Below are 18,998 nucleotides of genomic sequence, written 5' to 3'. Positions count from 1 at the left end.
GGGTCTTTTGTGTCTCCATATAAATTTTAAGATTTTTTTGTTCTAGTTCTGTAAAAAATGCCATTGGTATTTTGATAGGGATTGCACTGAACCTGTAGATTGCTTTGGGTAGTATAGTCATTTTCACAATATTGATTCTTCCAATCCAAGAACATGGTATATCCCTCCACCTGTTTGTGTCATCTTTGATTTCTTTCATCAGTGCCTTATAGTTTTCTGAGCACAGGCCTTTTACCTCCTTAGGTAGGTTTATTCCTAGGTATCTTATTCTTTTTGTTGCAGTGGTGAATGGGACTGTTTCCTTAATTTCTCTTTCTGATCTTTCGTTGTTAGTGTATAGGAATGCAAGATATTTCTGTGCATTAATTTTGTATCCTGCAACTTTACCAAATTCATTGATTAGCTCTAGTAGTTCTCTGGTGGCATTTCAGGATTACCTATGTAGAGTATCATGTCATCTGCAAACAGTGACAGTTTTACTTTTTCTATTCGAATTTGTATTCCTTTCATTTCTTTTTCTTCTCTGATTGCCGTGGCTAGGACTTCCAGAACTATGTTGAATAATAGTGGTGAGAGTGGACATCCTTGTCTTGTTCCTGATCGTAGAGGAAATGCTTTCAGTTTTTCAGCATTGAGAATGATGTTTCCTGCAGGTTTGTCATATACAGTCTTTATTATTTTGAGGTAGGTTCCCTCTATGACCACTTTCTGGAGAGTTTTTTATCATAAATAGGTGTTTAATTTTGTCAAAAGCTTTTTCTGCATCTATTGAGATGATCCTATGGCTTTTATTCTTCAATTTGTTAATATGGTGGACCACATTGATTGATTTGCGTATATTGAAGAATCCTTGCATCCCTGGGATAAATCCCACTTGATCATAGTGTATGATCCTTTTAATGTGCTGTTGCATTCTGTTTGCTAGTATTTTGTGGAGGATTTTTACATCTATATTCATCAGTGATATTGGTCTATAATTTTCTTTTTTTGTAGTATCTCTGTCTGGTTTTCGTATCAGGGTGATGGTGGCCTTATAGAATGAGTTTGGGAGTGTTTCTTCCTCTGCAATTTTTTGGAAGAGTTTGAGAATCATGGGTGTTATCTCCTCTCTAAATGTTAGGTAGAATTCACCTGTGAAGCCATCTGGTCCTGGATTTTTGTTTGTTGGAAGATTTTTAATCACAGTTTCCATTTCAGTGCTTGTGATTGGTCTGCTCGTATTTTCTATTTCTTCCTGGTTCAGTCTTGGAAGGTTATACCTTTCTAAGAATTTGTCCATTTCTTCCAGGTTGTCCATTTTATTGGCATAGAGTTGCTTGTAGTAGTCTCTTAGGATGCTTTGTATTTCTGTGGTGTCCATTGTAACTTCTCCTTTTTCATTTCTAATTTTATTGATTGAGTCCTCTCCCTCTTTTTCTTGATTAGTCTGGCTAGAGGTTTATCAATTTTGTTTATCTTCTCAAAGAACCAGCTTTCAGTTTTATTGATCTTTGCTATTGTTTCCTTCATTTCTTTTTCATTTATTTCTGCTCTGATCTTTATGATTTCTTTCCTTCTGCAATCTTTGGGTTTTGTTTGTTCTTCTTTATCTAGTTCCTTTAGGTGTAAGGTTAGATTGTTTATTTGAGGTTTTTCTTAATTCTTGAGGTAAGATTGTATAGCTATAAACTTCCCTCTTAGAACTGCTTTTGCTGCATCCCATAGGTTTTGGATCGTTGTGTTTTCATTGTCATTTGTCTCTAGGTATTTTTTGATTTCCTCTTTGATTTCTTCAGTGATCTATTGGTTATTTAGTAACGTATTGTTTAGCCTCCATGTGTTTGTGTTTTTTACGTTTTTTTCCCTGTAATTCATTTCTAATCTCAGAGCATTGTGGTCAGAAAAGATGCTTGATATGATTTCAATTTTCATAAATTTACTGTGGCATGATTTGTGACCCAGGATGTGATCTATCCTGGAGAATGTTCCATGCGCACTTGAGAAGAAAGTGTAATCTGCTGTTTTTGGATGGAATGTCCTATAAATATCAATTAAATCTATCTGGTGTATTGTGTCATTTAAAGCTTCTGTTTCCTTATTTATTTTCATTTTGGATGATCTGTCCATTGGTGTAAGTGAGGTGTTAAAGTCCCCCACTATTATTGTGTTACTGTCGATTTCCTCTTTTATAGCTGTTAGTAGTTGCCTTATGTATTGAGGTGCTCCTATGTTGGGTGCATATATATTTATAATTGTTATATCTTCTTCTTGGATTGATCCCTTGATCATTATGTAGTGTCCTTCCTTGTCTCTTGTAACATTCTTTATTTTAAAGTCTATTTTATCTGATATGAGTATTGCTACTCCAGCTTTCTTTTGATTTCCATTTGAATGGAATATCTTTTTCCATCCCCTCACTTTCAGTGTGTATGTGTCCCTAGGTCTGAAGTGGGTCTCTTGTAGACAGCATATATATGGGTCTTGTTTTTGTATCCATTCAGCAAGCCTGTGTCTTTTGGTTGGAGCATTTAATCCACTCACGTTTAAGGTAATTATTGATATGTATGTTACTATGACCATTGTCTTAATTGTTTTGGGTTTGTACTTGTAGGTCCTTTTCTTCTCTTGTGTTTCCCACTTAGAGACGTTCCTTTAGCATTTGTTGTAGAGCTGGTTTGGTGGTGCTGAATTCTCTTAGCTTTTGCTTGTCTGTAAAGCTTTTGATTTCTCCATCGAATCTGAATGAGATCCTTGCCAGGTAGAATAATCTTGGTTGTACGTTCTTCCCTTTCATCATTTTAAGTGTACCATGCCACTCCCTTCTGGTTTGTAGAGTTTCTGCTGAGAAATCAGCTGTTAACCTTATGGGAGTTCCCTGGTATGTTATTTGTCGTTTTTCCCTTGCTGTGTTCAATTATTTTTCTTTGTCTTTAATTTTTGCCAATTTGATTACTATGTGTCTCAGCGTGTTTCTCCTTGGGTTTATCCTGTATGGGACTCGCTGCGCTTCCTGGACTTGGGTGGCTATTTCCTTTCCCATGTTAGGGAAGTTTTCGACTATAATCTCTTCAAATATTTTCTCTGGTCCTTTCTCTCTCTCTTCTCCTTCTGGGACCCCTATAATGCGAATGTTCTTGTGTTTAATGTTGTCCCAGAGGTCTCTTAGGCTGTCTTCACTTCTTTTCATTCTTTTTTCTTTATTCTGTTCTGCAACAGTGAATTCCACCATTCTGTCTTCCAGGTCACTTATCCGTTCTTCTGCCTCAGTTATTCTGCTATTGATTCCTTCTAGTGTAGTTTTCATTTCAGTTATTGTATTGTTCATCTCTGTTTGTTTGTTCTTTAATTCTTCTAGGTTTTTGTTAAACATTTCTTGCATCTTCTCGATCTTTGCCTCCATTCTTTTTCTGAGGTCCTGGATCATCTTCACTATCATTATTCTGAATTCTTTTTCTGGAAGGTTGCCTATCTCCACTTCATTTAGTTGTTTTTCTGGGGTTTTATCTTGTTCTTTCATCTGGTACATAGTCCTCACCTTTTCATTTTGTCTATCTCTCTGTGAATGTGGTCTTCCTTACACAGGCTGCAGGATTGTAGTTCTTTTTGCTTCTGCTGTGTGCCCTCTGGTGGATGAGGCTATCTAAGAGGCTTATGCAAGCTTCCTGATGGGAGGGACTGGTGGTGGGTAGAGGTGGGTGTTGCTCTGGTGGGCAGAGCTCAGTAAAATTTTAATCTGCTTGTCTACTGATGGGTGGGGCTGAGTTCCCTCCCTGTTGATTGTTTGGCTTGAGGTGACCCAGCACTGGAGACTAGAGTCTCTTTGCTGGGGCTAATGGTGGACTCTGGGAGGGCTCACGCCAAGCTCCCAGAACTTCTGCTGCCAGTGTCCTTGTCGCCATGATGAGCCACAGTCACCCCCTGCCTCTTCAGGAGAACTTCCAACACTAGCCAGTAGGTCTGGTTCAGTCTCCTATGGGGTCACTGCTCCTTCCCCTGGGTCCTTATGCACACATTACTTTGTGTGTGCCCTCCAAGAGTGGAGTCTCTCTTTCCCCCAGTCCGGTTGAAGTCCTGCAATCAAATCCCGCTAGCCTTCAAAGTCTGATTCTCTGGGAATTCCTCCTCCCATTGCCGGACCCCCAGGTTGGGAAGCCTGACATGGGGCTCAGAACCTTCACTCCAGTGGGTGGACTTCTGTGGTATAATTGTTCTCCAGTTTGTGAGTCACGCACCCAGGGGTTATGGGATTTGATTTTATATTGATTGTGCCCCTCTCCTACCATCTCATTGTGGCTTCTCCTTTGTCTTTGGATGTGGGGTATCTTCTTTGGTGAATTCCAGTGTCTTCCTGTCAATGATTGTCCAGCAGTTAGTTGTGATTCTGGTGTTCTAACAAGAGGGAGTGAGAGCACGTCCTTCTACTCCGCCATCTTGAACCAATCTGTCTTTCACTTCTTATAAGCACATGTTCTTATTTTTTTCAATCGTGGTAAAAACCACACAGACTAAAATTTACCATCTTAATCATTTTTAAATGTACGGTTCAGTAAGATTAAGTAGACGCACATTGTTGTGCAACAGATCTCCAGAACTTTTCTCCTTTTGTGAAACTGAAACTCTGTATCCATCAAACAACTCCCCATTTCTCCCCTCCTCCTAGCCTCTGGTAATCCCCCTTCTTATTTCATTTTTTATGAATTTGACTACTTTAGAAACCTCATATAAGTGAAATCATACAGGATTTGTCTTTTTGTGATGAGATCGTTTCACTTAGTATAACGCGTGAACGTTCTTACATGCCGTAGTATGTAACAAAAGGTCCTTCCTTTTTAAGTCTGAATAATATTCCATTGTATGTATATACCACATTTCCTTTGCCCGTTTGTCTGTCAATGGACAGTGGGTTGCTTTCATCTCTTGGCTATTGTGAATGATGGTGCTATGAACATGGGTGTGCACATCTCTCTCTGAGACTCTGCTTTCAATTCTTTGAGACCCTGTACTCCCTATATACATTCTGATATACATTGAGAAGTGGGATTGCTGGACCATATGGGAGTTCTATTTTTAATTTTTTGAGGGACTGCCATACTGTTTTCCATAGCAATTGTACCATTTCACAACTCTATCAACAGTGTGCTCGAGTTCCAATTTTTCCACACCTTCATAAGATATATATATTTTTGATATTAAATATTGTATAATAAATATTCATGTCATAGTGAGAGATCTCAGCATCCATACAATTTACCTAAACGGTTCAGCAGGTATTAAGATATTTTGAGTTAGTTTTTCATCCTGATCCGTTTCTTATGCAAATATTTGTGGACTTGCAGGTGAGAATGGGATCCTACTGAAATACAGGTGATGATGTTTTGAAAGTTGTGGATATGAAAGAGAGATATTGAGGAGTATGAGGCCTGGTCAGAAGGGGATACCAAAATGATTGAATAGGATTCAGCATGAAAGTGCTGGGAGCATTATAGTCAACAAAATTAATTGTCTAGGCTTGAAAAGGCGCATGGAAAAGACTAAGAAACATATTTACTTCCTTGAAAGTGTGATGTGTGGTACCAAGGCTTTATAGCCAAAAGACCTGGGTTTTGCTGCCTGATTGATGTTGTGTAACATTTGGCAAGAAAATCAATCCACCTGAATCACCATGTTCTCATATGGAAATAGGAATAAAAATAACAAATTTGTAGATTTGTCTTAAAAATTAAATAAGAAAATGAATGTGAACTTGCCTAGCACACTTTCAAACACATAGTAGGTGCTCCATGGCTTTTACTTGTCTTCCCTATTTATGCTCTGGTTTTTACCTACTTCTCCATTTCAACATCAAAAGACCCCTAAGCTGCAGCTTCTGGCATGAAGACCTCAACTAAAAATATTCCTTCAGTATGACATACTATAGTAACTTAGAAGCAAATCATGAGTTTTCTATATTTTACATATAGTCTCCGTACTAGTATAGAAATTTATATTGAGAGATAAAACCCCAGATAATATGCTAACATTTCAGAATACAAGATGAATATTTTTGTAGATAACTTAGTTAATTTAGCTGCATTAAAAAAGCTTTAAAAATATTTTTAATAAAACATATAGCTAAGCTACCAAATCCATAAAACCTTAAAAGGTTAAAATCAGGTAATGATAGTAGTCAGGACGTAAGGTCACATTTTTTAGAAAGTATTTTATTATCCTTTAATAAATTTTGAACAGTTTTCTCTTCCCTGGAGCAAATCAGTGTGCTAAAGTGTTAAGAATATATATTCTTGCAACCAGAATTTGTAGTGTTTTCTGAGATTTACTAATAGATTTATTATTTTTCATCCCAATTTTCCACAGCTTATCTCTCTTTAAAATATTGTTGTGTTGAGCAACTGTTTTAGTTTCTTTAGAAAAAATTTTGTAAAATAACATATTATGTTTCTCCTCATGTTGACCACAAGGATGCCTGTTGTCAGAACTGTAGCCCTCAGGCTGTGGTTTTATCTTTAATTGTCTTCTATCTTTACTTTTTCTTTTTTCCATTTTTATTTACTTTACAATTGATGATTGGTATATAACATTATTAAAGAATGAGGTAGTGGTACAAATAAACACTATCGAATCAGTAGAAATATTTGAAATTTTATACTGAAATTTAAAATAGAAACATCAAATTGTGGGTGCTTATTTCTTCTTTACAACCTCAGAACCCTTTGAGCCAGAATGATTTCTTTCTTTATTAGTTATTCATTTACTACTATAATCACTGAGTTTTCTTTTTCTGTTTAATTAAAGATGTACTACCTATTCAGATAAGAGTTTCATTCATGTGTGTGATCAAGTCTATGAGACATGAACCTTTAAATATGTTGTCTCTGACATGAAGATAATATCTACTTAAAATGACCTTGAAATAGTCAAATGATTCAATTAAATGATGCTACATGCCTCACCCAATCCCTATCACTGTTTTCCTTCAGTCTATGAATCTTTGGTAAACTTCAACCTTTTATTACTAAGTTAATGAAGACAGATAGCAATGGAAATGAATACAAAGAAAAAGTAATAACATATTTAAAGAATAGATGCTTATGAATTTTCCCTGTGCATTTTATAGCAGACTATATTGTCCCCTTTCTCCAAGCATTTTATTTTAATAACAGTGCTCACACACTCTTTAAAGTTCTTACATGAAAATTAACATCCACAATCAGCAAATAAATAAAAGTTATTCTAAAAATACCCATAAAAAAGATAATAACTCAGGTTTTGTTTTGTTTTTTTAAATAACACATTAACTTTAACTTATTTATTTATTTTTGGCTGTGTTGGGTCTTCGTTTCTGTGCGAGGGCTTTCTCTAGTTGCGGCAAGCGGGGGCCACTCTTCATCGCAGTGCACGGGCCTCTCACTATCGTGGCCTCTCTTGTTGCGGAGCACAGGCTCCAGACGCGCAGGCTCAGTAGTTGTGGCTCACGGGCCTAGTTGCTCTGCGGCATGTGTGATCTTCCCAGACCAAGGCTCGAACCCGTGTCCCCCACATTAGCAGGCAGATTCTCAACCACTGCACCACCAGGGAAGCCCCACTCAGGTTGTTTTTTAAAATCACGCAAGCAACTTAGTGTATATATTTAGAAATTTGGTAATTATCATCAGTTCTATTCATTACATTTCAAAAGTAGGAGAAATAATAAGTCAAGTTGCCATTTATTTTTTCATATTCATAAAGAGGAAAATAATGTTATTCGCGTGATAGATCTTGACCATTGTTGTAGGCCCATCTGTACCTGTGAACACATGCAGAACTGTCTACTCATACTAAAAAACAGTTATCTCACCATCACTTTTCATTAAAACTGAAAATTCAGTGAAGAAATGGATACATTTCAAGAATCATATAAAAAGGTAGGATCCTCTTTTGCCAATATGGGCATATTGCAACATCATAAAAGTGTAAGCTGGCTATTATGGAATTCAAAAGGATTATCCAATTCAGAGAAAGAGATGAACAGATTGTTTTCTTTCATAAACTTTTTTTGATTAATAAGTTTCATCAAAATACAGAACAAGCATAAATCTAGCGTTTGTTATTCATGTGTAAATACCTATCAAATTAAGACATTTGGCAAAAAAATTATTGAAAGAAACAAAATGTAAACTATTTTGACAGGTATATTTATGGATAGACATATTCTGGCTTTTTACATGGAACTGTCAAATACTTCCCTTCACACCTCATTTATCACATGGTCCAGGCTTCTGAGGCTGGCTGCCATCTTGTGATGGGGGGAGAGCTGCATAAAATGTTTACTTTGTCAGTGGTCATACTGTGTAAAAAGAGGAATTGTGAAGAAGATTTAGGATATGCCTGAAGCTTGATACCTGCCAAGGAGGTGGAGTTTATCCCTCTCCAATAAACCAATAGCTAGATCATTTAGGTACTAATTTTTTTGGCCAATAAAATCAGTGCTGGTGATTTCCCCAATACTAGAGAAAATGTCCACTCCCAATATAGATTTCCACATTTCCATTCCAAAACTCATTTTAAACTTGAGATTAAGAGAGATAAATGCTGAATTTTGCGACAAAAGCAGACTAGATCAGCAGTCTCGATTTCTACCTGCTTAATGTGGGTTTTCAAACCCACCATTCTAAACCTCTCACTAGCTAGCTTCCCTGTTCCTAAACTAGATATTTGTAGGTATAAGAAATAGAACGATTACTGGCATACTTTAAGAGGCAGTTGTCCTATGATGATGAAGAAGTGTTTATGTGTGTTTGACTGGATACATTCTTCACTTTGTTACCATATGTGCAACATGGTCAGATGGTTAATGAGTTTTCAGGGCTGAAATGCATCTGGTCCAACTTTAAACTTATGGTTTATAATACTTCACTGGAAAGCATGTAATTAATCTTTCAGTGGATAATCTACCATAACTCCTAAACTAATTAAGAATAGATATTCTTTTTAACAGGATTTGAAAATTAAGTTTTACATAGGTTAAGGGAGGAAAAAAGCCTCTACAATGATAGAAAAGTAAAAACATCTCAGATAAAATTGACTCCCTCCCTCCTTCCTCTTCCACCAAATCCTGTTGATAGAAATGTTCCTCTTTTTGAATGTATGCTGTCAAAAAAATTTCCCTAAGGAAAAGGACAGTCTCTTATTCATCTATGAATCCTGAGCATCTGGCATAGAGTAAAAGCATAAAAGGTCTTTACTGACCAAAATATTATGGGAATTATTTCAGAGATATTCCACCTTGTAATACATGGATTTAAACAACTACATGGGCAAATATATGTACAATTACATGTGTATGTACATATACAAATATATATACAACCATATGTATCCAAATTTCACAAATGAATAAGCTGAGGCACAGAAATTTTCAAAAAACATATAAAGTCAGACTGGTAGTTATGTTTCATTTGTGATTCAAATGAAGAGGATCTGATACTGAAGCTTAAGTTCTTAACACTATGATATGTGAGCCACTAAATAGTTCCTCATGTGGATGTAATAATTTCTTTAATCATTCTAATCTTCCCAACCACATTGGCTTTTCTAATTTATTATAGTTATAAATAATTATAAGGTATAAAGTAGAATTCATTTTCTAATAAAAAACCCACAAGTGGTGTTCAAAAATCATATGATATATATCATTTTTCTCAAAATGCAAAATTTCTTTATAAAGCATTATAATTTACAATACCAACAGCATTGTAAATACTGCAGATTTTTTCACGTCTTTGGCATCCTTAGGCATCTAAAAGTTTTTTCCCTCCAAAATTTTGTTAGTGTTAAAAATAATGTTGTTTTAATTTACATATTTGATTCTAGGCTGAAAATTTCCTACATGTTTATTTACAGGTTGCATTTTTGCTTTAATTTTAAATTCATGCTAATTGAAAATGTGTCTGTCCATGTTTTAATGTATTTCACATCAGTTTATATAACCTAATTGATTATCAGTGACACTAGATCTTCATTATACTGGCTGTGAATTTGCCCTAGTCTTTTGTTTATTTTATTTTTAATGTATAGGTTTTTCAATCATGTTTAGTTTTCAAATCAGCTTAATTTTTCCTTAAGTAATTCTATTTTGTTTGGCTCAAGATGTTTTTGGCTTTAAAAATTTGATAAGAATTCATTAATTTTTTTCTATTTGACTTACTTTTTTATATTTCTTTAATCTAGCAGAAACACATTTGGTATGTTGGATGAAATGATCCTTCTTTATTTGAATATAGATCTTGAAATTATTTAACCTCTTCTTTTTACAGGAACGTTGCCTACCACAATACCTTGCAGTGTCTGTAGCATAAAACATGCTCAATAAATATTTATGGAATTGAATTTGATTAAATGTCTGGCATATTGAAAGCACTCAATAAAAATATATGTATGAATTCATTTATTAATTCATTTATAGATGTAATCATTAGTCCAACAAATACTGATTTAAAATCAATTTCCTGGAGAGACTAAAGAAGATGGTGGAATAGGAGGACACAGAGCTCACCTTCCCCCAAGAACACATCAAAAATACGTCTACACATGGAACAGTTCTCACTGAAAACAAACTGGAGACTGGCAGAAAGACTTATACAACCAAGGTTGTAAGAAAGATCCACACAGAGTCCCATCCACGGGAAGGGAAGAACAGCTATCAGATCTTGGGAACAGCATCCCTAGGAGAAGATGCCAAAGTGGGGAATGACATGGGCTCAGTTATGCTCCTTGGAGAGTGAATGGTTCAAACCACATACTGGGTGCCCCAGTCCTGGGGTTCATCACTGGGAGGATGAGTCCCTTTACCTTGTTTGAAAACCAGTGGGACTGACAGCAGGGCTGTAAGAAGCCTAGATTACACTCATGAAGATCACAAGACAGAGGAAGCAGATTGAAACTGCCCTGGATTCTGGCTAGTTTCCTGTGACTGCCCCAGTGTAAGCTCTGGCCCACGCCGAGTGCCCACTCCAGCACTTCACAACAAGAGCAACCACAAAAGACCCCAATCAGCCAAAGCAATCTAGAGACCTAGAAACAAAGCTGGAGGTATCATGCTCCTTGACTTCAAACCAAATTACAAAGCTACAGTAATCAAAACAGCATGGTACCAGCACAAAAACAGATACATATATCAATGAAACAGAATGGAGAGCCCAGAAATAAACCCATGCACTTATGGTCAATTAATCTATGACAAATATATATCTCTTTATAGATATATTATATATATATATATTTCTATTAAACATTCCCCCCAATCTCTTCCAGAAAATAGAAACAGAGGGAACACTTCCTAACTCATTTTATGAGGATAGTATAAACCTAATTTAAAAAATCAAAGACTTTACAAGAAAACTACAGACCAATATCTCTCACATATATTGATGTAATAATCCTCATTCAAATATAAGCAAATTGAATATAACCATGTATAAAAGCATTTACAAAACAAACAGGTGAAATTTTTTCAAGGTAGTCAAGGAGACTTCCATAACTGAAAATTAATCAGTATAATTCAACATACCAATAGGTTAAAGACAAAAATCTTATGACCATATAAATTGATACAGAACAAGTATTTGATGAAATCCAATACCTATTCCTGGTAAAAAACCTCTCAACAAACTAGGAATAGAGAATTTGCTCAACTTGGTAAAGAAAAGCTACAGAAAATCCATAGCTAACATTACTTAATAATAAGAAACTGGATATTTTCTCAATAAGATGAGGATGAAAGCAAGGATACTCTCTCTCATCACTCCTAATCAGTACCATATTAGAAGTCCTAACTAGTACAATAAGACAAAGAACAAAAAAAGATTTAAATGTAAGACCTGAATTTGTAAGAATCTAAATAATAATAATAATAGCAGCATCCTGGAACAATAAGTGAGGATAATAAGGATGCAGGACACAATAACAATATACAAAAATCAATGCTTTCTTATATACCAGTGATGAACAATTGGAATTATTTTTTTAAATACAATTTCCTATGACAAAAATAAAAATAAAATCATTAGCAATAAGTCTAATAAAATGTGTATAGGATATATTTGTGAAAAATTACAAAGCACTGATGATAATAGCATAACATAAATATCTATAAGTACTCCTGATATTAATTAATTAATTAATTAATTAGAGGAAAGATAAATCTCCTATACAAAAGAGTCCAAATAATTTATATAGTTACTCCACCCTGAAGGAGGTGGAGCATAACTTACTGCTCCTTAAAAGCAGGCCATGTATTGCAACTTCCTTTCAAAAAGTACAATATGCAAAGAGAGAAAAATAATACATTTGCAGTAGAGAAGCCTGATACCACCACCTCAGCCAGATAACCAAGCTTCACTTCAACAGTGATATCATGTTGATAGTACTTTCTTTTGATATGCGATAAAAATGGCGCTTTACCTCTATGGTCTTCCACTCAAATGCCCATAACTCCATCTAAGATAAGAAAAATATAAGACAAATCCCAATTGAAGAACATTTTCCAAAATACCTGACAAGTCCTCCTCAAAACAGTAGAGGTTATCAAAATACGGAACATTTGAGAAACTGTCATAGCCAAGAGTATTTAAGGGAATATGAGGGCTAAATGTAATGTGGTATCCTAGATGCAATCTTGAAACAGAAAAAGGACATTAGTTAATTTTTTAAAAACCTGAATAGAATACAGACCTTAGTCAATAATAATGTATCAATATTGGTTCCTTATTTGTGACAAATGATCTATGCAAAAGTAAAATGTTTATAATAGGGGAAGCTGAGGTATATGAGAAATCTCCGTCCTATCAATCTTCATGAATTTTTTCTGTAAATCTAAATCTATTCTAAAATAAGAAGTTAGTTTACTATAATAATCAAGCAATATAATTTAACACATTAGCAGAATAAAAGAGGAACAATGACTATCTCAATATATGCAGATAGAGGTGTTAATAAAATTTAACACTCATTTATAATATAAACGCTCAGCAAACTAAGAATAGAAGGGAACTTCAACTTTTTATTAAGCTCTACAAAAAACAGAGCTTACATTACACATAATGGCAAAATTCTGAATGCTTTTTTCCTAATATCAGCACTTCTGTTAAACACTGCATTATAGTTCCTAGCCTTTGCAGTAAGGCAGGACAAAGAAATAAAACTCTATCGGGCTAGAAAAGAATAAAATGAACTTTATTCACATAGGACATAATTGTTTGCATAGAAAATTCTAAGGAATCTACAAAGCAGCTATTAGAACTAATAACTGAACATGCCAAAGGCAATAGTACAAGGTCAATATTAAAAAATCAATAAAATTCCTATATACTAGCAAACAGTTGACTATTAAAATAAAAATACTACTAAAATAACATCTAAAACCAAAAATATTTAGGGGTAAATTAAACAAAATATGTGTAAGATTTACATAATGAAAACTACAAAACACTGTTGGGAGAAATTAAATAATTGAGAAGATGTATTATGCCATTGGAATGGAGAGACTCATGTCAATGTTATCATGTTAATTTTTCCCACATTGATCTGTAGATTCAACTTAATTCCCCTCAAAATTTCAGCAAACTATTTTTTTCAGTAGAAATTTATAAGCTTAAATTACAATATGTATGGAAATGCAATTAATCTAGAATAGTCAAAACTATTTTACAAAAGAAGAGTACGAGAGTACTTACCTAATATCAAGATGTATCATAAAACTATAGTAATTAATAAACTGTGCCATTGGCATAATTTGGACCTATATATCAGTGGGACAGAATAGAGAGTCCAGAAATAGATCCAAATATATATCATCAGTTGTGATAATATTGTGACAAAGAGGCAAAGTTAATTCAATTTGAAAAGGATATTCTTTATACAAATGGTGGTGGAGCAACTGATATCCATGGGGAGGAAAATAAACTATGATACTTACCTCACACCATACAAGAAAATAAATAAAAATGGATTATTGACTTAGGAGAATTAAGAACATTTGTTTAAAGACTAGAGTGTGAATATTCATAGCAGCATTATTTGTAATAGCCCCAAGATAAAACAAGTGCCTTTAAACTAGTAAATGGATAAACAAAATGTGACATATCCATACAATGGAATAATAGCAGTGACAAGCAATGAGTTACTGAAACATCTTATTACATGGATGAACCTCAGAAATAATATATTGTGAAAGGAGCCAGACATGAAAGACCACATATTGAATGATATAATTTGTATAACATTTCTAGAAAAGATAACTTGGTATAGACAAAACCTGGAGTTGGGGGTTGGAAGGAGAAAATTTTGCTCTGGTGGAAATGTTCTAAAAGCTAATTGTGATGACAATTTCACAACCTTAAAAATCTACTAAAATTCATTGAAATATATACATAGAGTGGTCAATGTATATGATATTTAAATCACACCACCATAAAGTTGTGTAAAAAACAAAATGGCCATAAGACTCAGCAGTTGTGCTCCTTGGTATTTACCCAAAGAAGTTGAAAACATGTCCAGACAAAAATCTGCACGTGAATGTTTACATCAGCTTTATTCCTAATTGCCAAAATCTGGAAGCAACTAAGACATCCTTCAGTAAGCGAATGGATAAATAAACTGTGGTACATCCAGCCAATGAAATATCATTTAACACTAAAAAGAAATGAGCTATCAAACCATGAAAATACATGAAGGAAACTTAAATGCATATTACCAGGTGAAAGAAGCCAATGTGCAAAGGCTACATATTGTATGGTTCCAACTATATGATGTTCTGGGAAAAGCCTCGCTATGGAAAAAGGAAAAAGATCAGTGTTTGCTACTATCTACAGTATTACCTGGCACTATGGCAGAGAAAAATCGATCTCTACACGTAATCCCTGAGGTAATCAAATAATTTTTCATGACTGACGTTCATAAGTCATTGTCCAGAACAAGTCATGTGTCTCGAAATTACTGTAAGGAGTTGAGAAGTACAATTCTATCCTGTTCCAGCAGTGTTTGGAAGGCAATACTAATGACCAGTGCAGGTGAGGTCTGGGTGGGAGTCAGCTTGGTTACATAGTCTCCAATTTCAACATAGGTTTGTTTTTCTAATAACTCGCTCATGAAGTCTATTACTTCCTTTGTATTAGGAGAGTATTTCTCTCCAACTTTTGGCCTCCAGATGTGGGTAGGATGCATAGAAATGTGATTTAATTCACTTGTCATTTGCATTTTGGTCTAATAATCACCCCCACACACTCCTCTGCACCATCTTCCATGGCTCTCAGTACCCTCATTCTTCCTAGGTATGTTCATAAACCACAGAAATGGCACAGAAGCATGATTTCTCCCTCAGCAACTTCTCTGCTAAACTCCTGTATTGTCAATCTGGATCTCTACAGAGAGTGGCTAGTCAAGTCCCTGGTCCTCATGACTCTAAAGAAAAAGTCATCAGGATACATCTGCACTGCAGCCTTTCCGTTCTGAGACCAGATTTTTCTGTTAAAATCTCAGGAGACATGCACAATCTCCAACTTTCACCATCATAGTTTCCCATATTTAATTATACCTGGCAAACATATAATAAAATTTTGCTTTGGTCCTGGGATCTTTTAAAATTCTTTTTTGTTGTTTTTATTTTGTGTTATATCAAGAAAAAAAAAAGAAAAATTTAAAGAAAGGGAGTAAAGAGAGTAAAACACTTTCATTCTCCTATATTTCAAGGAAAGTTCCTATGACCACTTCCCTAATTCTTTAATGGAACTATATTTCTGACTCTTCATGGACTCAAAACAATAGAAGATTCTGCTATTCTTTTTTCAACTTGCCCCTCTTCCTATCCCCTAGGGTGTGTGAATACTTTCTTCAAAATATTGATGCCCTATTCCTTCCTTTTTCCTTCCCCCACTGCAGGTCATTATTTTTCTTGCCTCTACTCTGAAACTTTGCTTCTCTCTCTTCAATCATTTACCATCCAGTTCATTCAAGTACTACTAAGAAATGAATTTTCTCCAAACAATGTTCCCTAAGACAAATACTTTTCACTGTCTAACAAAGTTAGTCTTAATGCTATTCTCCAAGTACACTTGGCAAGAAAACTAACTCAGAACTTATCCTATATGAATATAAACACAGATTGAGACTAAATATTAGAGAAACTTAAATATTTGTCTAAGAAATTTAGACTTCAGAGGCCATTATACACACACACACAGAATATTCTCTAATGACTTCAGTCAGAAACAAACTCCCTCCTCTTAACTCTGATATTATTTTCTTGTTCATTTATAGTATTTTGAAATGGATTTTAATATTTATTTTTGGGTCTCCTTAATGTCAAACACAATGTTTTTTCATATCAGTATCCTATTGGCATCTGATTCAGATATATTAATTAATTATAATAGAAGGGAAACTATCCTATGGATGTATTATAATTGTTTAAAATTGTAGTAGATGAGACAGATAATTTGCTCCTTATAAATAATATGATCTGTTTGATACTTTATTATCTCATTCACAGGGTATCTTAGAAAATACTTATACTTTTTCTAGTCATTATTGATAAGGTGAGATCAAATTTCCTACTTATTCTTTTTCACTCTTAATTTTCTTTCTGAATCAAACTCTACATATTGTCTCGCATGACAAGGAAAATTTCTACAAAGCTTTTCAGTTTTCCTAAAAATTCCTACCAAAGAGCTGCAAAGCATGAGTTTATTAGCACTAAAAACTAATTTCATTGCCTATAAGTACAGTTATTATTTTGTTCTTTTAAATTATTACTATTTCACATATACGGTAGAAATACAGTTTGGGCAGCAGTGTGCACATTGTTTAATTAAATTTGAATCAGTGTAGAACCCTCTAATATATCCTTTTAACAATTTAAACTCAAACAATTATCTATAAATAAAACTTTTTATTCTGTTTTTATAGTTAAAATGAAACAGCTAAATATTTCTCTTATAATTATTTTTCCCCATTCTTGTTTTTGCAAAGGATGATTACAAATTCCTAGAATTTAAGAGGTTTATCAACTGTCAAGGTGTTTTACAATTTATGACTCTTAAAACCTATGCTGCCATATTTTTTGCTTAATAGAGGATTTTGCTACAAATAAACAGGATATTAGACCTATTTTTTCTTCCTTATACTTAAATGTACCATGTCTTTAGAGGACCAGTCTTAGAAGTACATCAATCTACACTGGAATGACTCAGCATTTCCAATAAACTATCCATAGCCTGATCTCTGAAACTTTGATATCCTGAAACTAATGCTTTATATTCCTATTTCTAAAAACTAGAGACATTTTAATAAGAATGGAAACATTTATACACTCAACACTCAGCAAATAATCATTGTCTATTATGTCAGGCATTGTTATCAACAGCCTGGTACGTGAAAAGTGGGAGGTATGAAGAAACTGGATAACCAAAACAATGCTTCCAAACATTTTCCAAGATGTGGCACACATGGAAATCAATAATATCTGTGCAGCTTACTGTAACACTGGTTACTTGAGTAACTGGATGCGTAGATTTGAAGGTGGTGGTCCCCAGCCAGGGCTGCAGGTCCCCACATCCCCATCTGCCTGAATGGATCAGAATCATGGCAAAGCATGACGGTGAAAAGCTCTGACTCAGGGAAGCTGAAAGCAAAAATGCACCAAAAGGAGGGTACTGGGCACAGAGAAGCAAAAGGCACAGGAGACAACTGTTAGCGACAGACAGTTATGACTCAACTGTGATCAGACATCTCTATGCAGCTACTGAGTCCATAGTTCCTTATCTAAAACCCTTGGTGCAAGATGTCTCTTGGAAAACAGTTTTCCCCATTTAAAAAAGGTAATCTGATACTTATATATACCATATATTATTTAATTCTCCAGTGGGATCTGGAGCCATATCTTGTAAGAATAACAAAATAACATAAAGACAATGAGCAGTCTCCTGTCAGTTCAGGTCAGATTTTGAAGCCAAATAAGTTCATGCCAAGTTGGCTTCATGTGGGGTCCACTTGCCACCAGATAAGTTCCTCCAAATCACCTGCTTCTTTTAGAACTGTTTTGATTTCAGAATTTTGGGAAAAGTTTGTAAACCTGTATAAAATTAGTCTACATTTATTACTATTTGTACTTACTAATATATTCTGTTATAATTTGAGGTGAGTTTTAAGGACTAGAAACAAAAAGGTATATATTGGACAATGGAGGAACTTGGAATACTAAGGTATCATACAACATAACTCACTGAAAAAATATGAATAGTTAATATGTAATTAGAATTGGTTGTATTTTGAAGGTCTTCAAATCGCAAATTTATTTTTTCATATTCTTATTATTTCCTGTACTTCTTAAAGACTATATTTTTAAAACTTGGGATGCACAGAATGATGCATTCACTGTGACTGCTAAGTCATTATTTCTTCATCTCACATGAGTAGCGCCATCTCATTTAAGAAATGGAATGCACAAACTGATTACTCTGAAAAGAGAGAGTCTCTGCGGCATTCTGTTTTTTAAACAGCACCTCGTAATAGTTGGGCTTATTGCATTGAAACAATCTATTCTAAGGGCACTGTTTGCATCAAAAGCCTTCTGTACATGATGTGAAAGTTTCTTCAATTGTGAGCAGCACAGTAGTAGTAGTTAGGGCTTTATTACTTAGTTCTAATTTGTATTGATGGCCTAAAAAAAGTAGCATGCTTTGCAGTTCTATGAAAGAAAAGATTATAAATGGAGATTAATTATAATTTTGCTAGCTCAGTACTTGTAAAACTAAAGCAATTTATATTCTTTCTCTTAATGATCTCCATTCCTGATTGCAGTAATGTAATCTAATTGTGATTATGATAGTATCTGAATCATGTGGGCCTCAATGTGATTGAAACTACTCTTTGCATTAAAAAGTAATTTTGGAGTAATGATGAAAAGTTACTGTGGAAAATTGGCAAGTAATATATTTTACTCTGTATCTTAAGTTTCTGCTTTCATTTTTGATTATATCTCTTATATC

Source organism: Eubalaena glacialis, chromosome 1 (genome assembly GCF_028564815.1).
Source record: "Eubalaena glacialis isolate mEubGla1 chromosome 1, mEubGla1.1.hap2.+ XY, whole genome shotgun sequence".
Classification (NCBI taxonomy): Eukaryota; Metazoa; Chordata; class Mammalia; order Artiodactyla; family Balaenidae; genus Eubalaena; species Eubalaena glacialis.
Note: the sequence above shows the minus strand (reverse complement) of the source record.